The sequence below is a fragment of the Orbicella franksi genome, chromosome 3, assembly GCF_964199315.1.
Source record: "Orbicella franksi chromosome 3, jaOrbFran1.1, whole genome shotgun sequence".
In the NCBI taxonomy this organism is placed as follows: Eukaryota; Metazoa; Cnidaria; class Anthozoa; order Scleractinia; family Merulinidae; genus Orbicella; species Orbicella franksi.
Window position 1 is genome coordinate 12,505,001 of NC_138147.1, and position 9,281 is coordinate 12,514,281.

Sequence of the window (9,281 nt, forward strand, 5' to 3'; positions counted from 1 at the left end):
ATCCGTGGAGCAATTGCAAACAAGGTAATGGTTCTTTAACGATCGATCAGGCATTTGATCAAACATTCTTTTTAACGTCTTCAGTTCCAACCTTAGAATATCAGTTCTCCTTACGACGTTTCATACATTTCTTTTAATGCAATTTCTGAGATTTTGGTTGCACATGAAAACAATACCTCTAGTTGCCGATTTTCTTTATTCTTGTCGCCGATCTTTACGTCAACGTTTCAGAAGGGAGGGATTAGGGGGCGTAAGAAGGGAAATCAGTGTACCAGGCGAGAGGCAGTTTGAAAGGAGATTGGGGCTTCTATTCGAAAGTGTAATTATGTTATAACAGTTCTACATCAGGGAAAAAAGTTTTGTTGAGGAAGTGGAAAAAATATATGTAATCTAACGTCCACAAAATGAGAAGAAAATGAGATGAAAGAAATTCATTTGCACCAGAGCGTGTCTCCGACTATATAAATGGTTACCAAAATGCACAAAAACGCGTACTATATATCAAGAGGTAACCTTAAGCTTTAATTTACTTATCAACTCCTTTGTAGTTATCCCTACTTGACCGCAAATGTATAATCGGATCTTTAAATTTTTACATTTCATTTCTTCAGGGACAAATAGAGAACAGTTTTGGACGGAAAGCTTGAAGAATTAGAAACAAAGATGGCATTAACTGGATGATGAAAGTAATAGGTGGGTTTGATTGCTTTATTTACTTCAATGCAGTGGAGTAGTAAAAGGAGTACAAATATCGTAAATCCCTTACCAAGAATGATCATGATAATATAGGATATAGCTTCCTCTCGTAAAAAGTGTTAATAAACATAAGCTTTCGACAGCCAGTCTACTGTCTTCGACGGATAAAAATTTGTAAGAGTGTCTGGCGGGGGCTGCTGAAATCTCAGTCTTCAATTGTTTCTTTTTTCCGACGCTTTCTCAGTTACATGTATGAGTTCAGATTGTATTAACGCGTTTGTTTGAATTATGCGAATTCACGATAAATAAGAAACCGATATCACCAGGAAGTTCACAGTACGTTTAATGTGTTCGGTTGTCTGAGAAAATAACATTGACTATGTGATTATTTACCACGAAAACAAAGCAAGTCCAATTCTGTGTTAAATCAGTAAAGTCGTGATTGCTCCTTTTTCTAAGCTTGCATTTGCTACTCGGCAAAGTTTTGGAAATTTTGAGATTGGCTATCTAAACATTATGTAGGATTTTGAGTGCTGAGGTCATTTTATTTTGTAAAGCCTCAACACCTCTCTTAGGAAACTTTTGAGATGCCTCATAGGAAATCTTGAAGACGCGTATTGAAATATGCCGATTAGTTTCTGTTTTATTTTTATTTATTTACTTTTTGTGACATTCTCTTAAATTTGTAAGGTCGGATTAAATTATTTGCAGATGTCGTTTTCAAAATCTCTTGCCATCATTTTGAAATTGCATGTGGTAGGGTTCTTTTCGAAATTGTGTAGACGTTGCTTGAAATTTGTATGTTTGGTTTTTAAATTTTATTCTTTTTAAATTTGATGTATAGAATTTTTCAGTTTCCTCATTTGAGCTTGTAAAAAGAAATGTGTAGACATGTGCATTGTGCATGCAAATATATCGACTTTGTTAAAATTTGCGGACGCCTCTATTAAAACCTTGCACACAGCTTGTACACTAACTTTTTGAAATTGATAGTCTAGTTGCCTTTTCTAAATGTTAAATACGGTCGATCTTTTCAAATCAATTTTCAAGGTAAGACGGAAGCAAAGGAATTGCCGTACGGACAAATATCATTTCTACGACCACCAAGCAAAATAAAGTTGATTAGGGGAAAGAAAAATTGGGCTCATGCCTTAAAATAACATTGTCTTTGTGGCTCTCATTCCAACATATAGACGGTCTTTTTAGTTGCCCTGTTTCCTAAATATGATCGGAGTATAACTTGAAGAAAGGAAAGATTTGATTTGCTGATAATGATCAGTTCATCCATTGCAATTGTGACGTCTCTTTTGATATTTAAAGGAAACCAGATGCATTTTGTTAGGATTATGTGTCTGCTGAAAAGACGCTCACAAAGCCTGCTTTTTACACTGTTTCCTGTTTTTCTATTCCGTTTCTGCTTATTTCAGACACGGATGTCGACCTTTCCGCCATGAAATATTCCTGAAATTTATTAGGACAGCTAGCAGGGGTGGGAGTGCAGGGGGTCAGGAAAAAGAGAGTACCGACGCTGATTTCAAACTTTTGTCTAATAATGCCCAATAATGGTTAAAATACCAAAAATTATCGTGGGAAACAATTCTGTATTAACACTTTTTAGTGTTATTTGACGCTCCCATGGCAACCATGAAATCTGAAGTCTTTGGCTTTAATGATAGTACTGATTATGAGCATCTCCATCTTTTCTACAGTTTTAGCATTCTTATCTTACAACTTACAATCAGTTTAGAGATTTTTATAATGCTTTTTTGAATAATTTTGAAACTTAAGATGACGGATTTTGAATTTCGTTGTAATGTGAACAACTCAAATTGAACAACTCTGGGTGTTTAGCATAGGTATTTAGAAGGCGAGGGATACCTTTTTGCCCTCTTAATTACCCTCTACGGACGAAGAATACACTGTAGGTTAGAAACATGACAGTAGATCTTCCTTCACTGAAGTCATCAAATGCTCGCATAGAAACCTTTGAATGATGTCTACATGTATCTTGAGTTTAAAGACCATGAACAGTTCATAGATAAATTTTTCTCAATAATATAAACACTATTTTATGCTTCAAAATGGTGTGTGAAATGGTGCGGGAAACTAAGGTGTAAGAAAGTTTGTGAAATTTTAGTGTACCGAGCCTTTAAATTTTGAATTTTTAAGACCTCTTATAAATTGTGTTTGACGGTAATTTTAAATTTATCTGTGAATTATTTCTGTTTACCCTTATGCCATAGGTGGCTTTTTTTTAAATCGCGAATTTCTATTGGTGGTTTCATCAACGATATAAAAGTTATGAGCAGCACCAATGCAGGGAAAAAGAAACGTTCACATTAAAGATTTTAGTGTTTTTCATAATCAAATCTTAGAACATGGAGAGCATATAAAATGAGAAGTGAGAAGTGAAGTACATCACTTTATTTGTTACCTCTGGAAATAGCACAAAAATGATTTTATTGCTGTTCAGAAACACTGTTATTCGGGACCTGATAAATTTCTTTTTATTTTATTTCGTAACCGAAGAACTGAACTGATTCACCAAATGTCTCTCACTATCCATTGATACTGACACCTGTGAAACTAATTGATCTGAAGGAGTGAAAAAGAGCTGCATCGCAGATAGCCAGCCTGTCGTGAAAAGTCATTTAGCCATTAAATGTCTTGTTTATTATTGGCTTATCAATACTTTCTTGGTGTTTTTTTCTTTGCGTTTTCTCCAGTTTGAGAGAAATTCAGTGTAAATCAAATGAACATGACTTAAAATTTCGTGACATAACTTCTGGAACAGCTTACATTTAAGAATTGGGAAAACTTCGGAAAAACGGGCAAGAATTATGTAATAGCTTTAAGCTTTTTGCGCAATGTATGGTAAAGACTATCTTGTGTTGAGACATGCGATGGTATATAACATGTATAAGCGTTTTTCTGCTCATGCATTTAACGGTTTGAAAAATCATTTGTGTTTTGTGGCAAAAACAGACAAAGAAGAATGCATGACAAAAATATGCGACGCCCAATTAGGTTACCACTTAATGAACTGGACAAGAACACAAACACTGTTAAAGCTGGTTTCGGCCTGAGCTGACGTCAGTTGATTTGCATAATGAAGTCGTTTGAATGTCTCTGGGTTATAAGTCCTTGTTTTCAATTTACCTATCGCCAGCGACTGGTAGAGATTACTTTGAGATGATAGCTGATTAAGCCCATTGTGACAAATTGATCATTTTTATGTATTTTTACGACCATATTTACCAGCTAGGCAACCTTAGGAGAACACATACAATAAGAACTTAAAATTCACTGTACATCTGGATGTGTTTAGTAGTGTTTCTACACTGTCTAACAAAAGATGGCGTTTGATTCGGCCAGCATAAAAGCACTACCTGAAAACACGAAGACATCGCAAGCTGTTGTCTTGCACATCAGAAAAAATGTGCTGAAAAATGTGCCATCTAATCATTTGCTTGGCGATATTGTTGTTCTTTTCTATATTGTAATAGTATAAATCTACTAGCGTTCTAGCACGAATGCGGTTCTCTGTTTGGCTACGCTACTCACTATCTATTCTGTGATCGATAGTGAGTAGCGTACCAGTGTGTCATTGTTAACAAAATGACAGTCGCTTCTTGGCGTTTTCCGTAAAGAAGGTTTAGATAAAGTTTTGAACGACTAGTAGCTTTATACTAAAACATTTAGATTATTCGCTCTCGATTTCTATGCGTGATAGTTGACAAGGGCGCAGCCCTCGTCAACTATCACGCGCTAGGAATCGTCAACTATCACGCGCTAGGAATCGTCAACTATCACGCGCTAGGAATCGAGAGCGAGTCATCTAATAATAAAAGTAATATTTGTAATGTTCGTGTCCGAAAACTAGCGTAGATTTGAATATTGTTCTACCAAACTACCAGAGCTCGAAAGACTGGAAATAAGAGGTGATAAAAAGTAGGAAGATTTTTGTTTTAAATATTCTAATTTATACCACTTCTCCTTAAGTTCGGGAATTTGATGTGCTACTTGTAGCAACAACTGATGCGGCGTAAACAAAAAGCTCGAGTTCTGCAGATGCAAACGGCGGAAAATTTCATTGGTAAAATTTAAAATTCAGCCCAAGGAAACTCTCTTCGTGCAAAATTCACAAGTGGTCTTGAAACCAATAGTCTTGTAAGTTAATTCAGTTTTTCTGTTAAATTCAGAACGCTTTTGAGTTGACAAAACAATTTACATATCATGGCCGACAATGCAATCATTTGATTATTCGATCATTCAGTCTCACCCCGTTTTTGGCGCTAATTTAGTTCTTACTTAGTCGAGCTACGATCAAAATTAAGATAAAATTTTTTCAGGAAAGAAGAGCTCGATTTGAAATAGTAAATCTTAAAGACTTTAGAAGACTGCACGAACATTGATATTTTTCAATATTTAGAATGTATTTGTCAACAGTAAAAACAAACGAAACAGTCGGCAATTGTTAGGCTAGACGTTTTCTTTTCTTTCTTTCTTTTTTTTTTTTCGCATTTGACATCCATCGCTGAAATTTGCTATGAACTTAAAATGGTGAAGTATAATTTAACGTTGTTTAAATGCAAGGACAGGTACGAGCTAGCATAGTAAAATTTGTGGTGTTTACCCTTTATTGTAGCTTTTAACTTGCATGTTTTTACTTAAGCGTAGCTAAACTGTTTTCTGTACAATCTAATCTAGCCTTCTCGTTCTTATTTTTTTCTGTTTATTTCTTTCAGAGAGCCTGGGCTGGTTCTTGAGCGACATCAAGCAAGGATTAAGGACTAGAAATACAAACAATTAATTATCCCGAAAGGTAGAAGCTACATTTCTTAAAACCTGAAGTCACCAGGTAGAGCTCGCTCCTCAGATTGTCAAGATTTGAACATTAAGAGAATTTCTAGAAGATTGAATACAAACTACAGATAATTTCTTGTTACGGATTAATTTCTACACAAAAATTTCGATAAATAAATAATCAGCTTTTTGACCAGTTGTAGTTTTTTGATTGCTTACTCTGAGATTTTTTTTTTTTGCGCAGCTCTTTTAAGTATATATTACACTAGGTTAAAAATTTTCAATTTTCCCGCCAAGAGACTTACTCACAACAAGATAAGTGTTTCATTTCAATTTTTTATTCATCTTTAATTGCCTGCTTACAACAGTCAATAAGTTCATCGAAATTCAATTCAATTAATTACAAAGGTGTCATCAAAAAAATTTCCTGTATATACCAAGACTTTTGGCGGGAAAATTAGAAAAAATTTGCACAGCGTTTCCCCTGACAACGTTTTTGACAAAAATTTTAAAGGGGTAACCCTTTTCCACCCCGCCAAAAAATATTTAACTTATACCATCTTGAGCACAAACTAACGAATTCATTTTAATTCCAATCATTCGAGTTTTTCAAAAATTAAATTTTGAATCTTGTAAATACATATTTGTTTGTGTTCAAGATGGCATATTCCATAATGATATCTTGTTAAAAAGTCAGCCGTAAAGAGACATGCAGTTAGAAAACTATTAACAAAAATGCGAAGAGGGAATTAAAAGTTCTGCAATTGCAACGTTTCTACGCCACATTGAGAGGGTGTAAACATTTTTAAATCGAAATGTTTAAGAAAGTTTACATAGCTAGGTAACTAACGCTCAACTACATAAACTTTCTTAACTACAGCGAATCTAAAATGTAGCCACCTTCTCAATGTTGTGCAGAAACGTTTCAGTTGTAGACATTTTAACTGGCTCGTCTCATTTCTGTACATTTCTAGCTGCCCGTCATTCACAGCTCAATTGATTAACGTGATATCACACGTAGTATATTTCCAGAAGATAGTAAAAGCAAGCCATGAATCCCATTATTCCTATAACCTTTAAATAAAACTTTAATCTTGTTATGGCGTTTGAATCATTTTAGAACTTCCTTCACTTTAAGCCGACATGAAAAGGCAAAATCCGACAAGCTATAGTATAGGCTAATATTTAAAAAAAAAATGTTCATAGCTTGCTTCATTATCTTCTAGAAATTACTTCCAGCGGCGTGTTAAAGAGTAATGTCTGGTTATCAAGCTTGGAACTATATATTTTTATTGTTATTAAAACTGTCATCAAAGTTTTAACGAAATCAAAGCAACAACATTTTAGACGAATCAGACAATTGGAAATACCACATGGATAAAGCAATTGAGCTGATAACAAACGTTTGATAAATTTTTGCCCGTAGCAAACGATAGCGATAAACTTTAGAAGAATTAAACAACTGGGGCTATGTTTAAAGAATAAAGATGTAATAGTGAAACTTCTACTAAAAATGTCTCTCAGTTGCTGCCTAAAGCAATATCGTGTAAGAAAAATCAAACAGTTGCTTCTACAACAAATCTAATCGTGAACATTTTTGATCGAACCGTTTATCAGTCCAAATAGTAGCTTTAACATTTTAGAATATGCAGACAATTGAAGCTAAGTGTTTGAAATTCAATATATTTAAACTAGTACAAAAAAAAACAACAACAAAAAAAACAAAACAAGTTGAAAAATCAGACAATTAGACTTCCATCTTTTGGAAAGTGTTGCTTGATACCAGACATGACTCATTACAGCCTCACTGAAAAATAAACAATAGGATATATTCGGTTTCTGATTGACTTCGTTGAGCTTATTCCCTCCCAAAGTAGCAAAATATAAACCAAACGTTTTCCATGTAGAAATGCATACAAGAATATCTGCCGATAAATTAATCTAACATCTTCAGGATATGCAAAGATCAATTTAGGAACCCAATACTCTCTTCTAGAATTATTTATTTCCAAGGTGACTCTGCATGTCGATACATTAAACGTGAAAAAAATGTTCGCCCCTTTTACTATAGCGCAAAAAAAAAAAAAAACAGAAATGGATGAAGTTGCAAATCAGTCCAGATTTACAAACGAATCGTTGACGATTCCTGGAATAATTTGAAATATTTCATAATTTCAAAACACGAAGAAATAAGCAATAGAAATTGTTTGATAGTCATACTGAACACATTTAATTGACTCCAATGCAAGCCGCTGCATTTTCAGATCATTTGAGTAATTATTCGAGGAAATTGCCCTTTCAACATAGACAATTTACATCAGATGAATTAATTACCGAGACCTTTCTGGGGAAAAAGGAAAGCAATTATAAATGGTTAATTCTATTCGATTGCAAATTTAAGAATCGATGAAGACGGTTCTTTAATTTCGTTTCTGAAAATGCTTAGATTTGAAGAGCCAAAATAATAAATCTTGTAGCTCAACTGAAAGAATTTTCCACTACCAGTCCTCTAATGTTGTATTCGAGCAAGGGCATTGCATTCTAACAAACAATCCACTTCATAAAAACTTAGTGCCTAATGCGATTTTGAAAAAAAAAAAATACATTTTAAAATGTTCGGCGTTGAATGGTTTGTCCAACTTATATCAAAACATAATTTGAAAGGACTGACGTGATCACGTAACCAATAATTATCTCTTTTTCAACATTCAGCGCCACCTTAACAAAATACTCTACGAACGTTATCGCTTGGTAACATACTTTCAAACTTAAGAGAGTTGAGCGATTGTATAAAATATGGATTTTTCAAATAAAAAGCAAAAGATACTCAACTTTGACAAAATGCAGGTAGTAAGGCATGCAAAAGCCGAACCGATAAAATATAATTTAATCAGGTCGATGATCGCTCTAGCAAAGAAATAAAACTCCCCATAATTTGAAAACAGGTACAGCTCGAAAGTGGTTGCAATCTTTCCATCAAAATTGGCAGCGTCAATTAACAATCACTACCGAGTTTAATCTATTTTCGCACTCAAATGTCACTCCAATGCAAATATTTCAGCTGAGAGGCTAAGAACTTAAGCGTCTCGTATGGTTCATGAGCTAGCTTCTAAAACACTTTTTACTCTGTTACTAAAGCTATTTACTGTACGGTTGCTCTGAAGTGCAACACGAAATGTAAACCGAGTACAGCTAGCGCACGTGGTTGAATGCATGACTTGCGAAGGTAGAATGTAAAGACATTGATACTAACCATTGACAGAATTGGGTGTCAACCGACTGTCCTTCCCAAACGTGGTCGCCATTTCCTCTTCAAAGTAAGAATTTGTCTCTCGTGTAAAAGGTAACTGTACACATCTTACTCCCACAGCAAATATCTCAAAATGACAAACACGCACCTCAGATCAACAATAGTTGTCATGAATATGGAAAATACGATTAGACCAACCAGTTAACAAATACGTCACAGCTTTTAACGACAACACCCTTTGCACGCTTTACCGAACGTTTTGCATTTTCTTTGTTGATATGGGAAGTCCACGTGAATCCGTATGAGCCAAATGTACACAACAGGTCATTTTTCAAGTATTATTCACTTTTGAAACAACTTTAAAGCCCTGGTCGAACGGTGCATGATAGTCGATAATAGTTAGATAATAGATAGTTAATGATGAAAGTTCTCGCAGAATCGGCTCAGAACATCAACTATTATTCGTCGTTTAATCAGGGCTACAGATCTTATGCTCCTCCTTCATTTCAAAAGGAATTCGGTAGCGTTT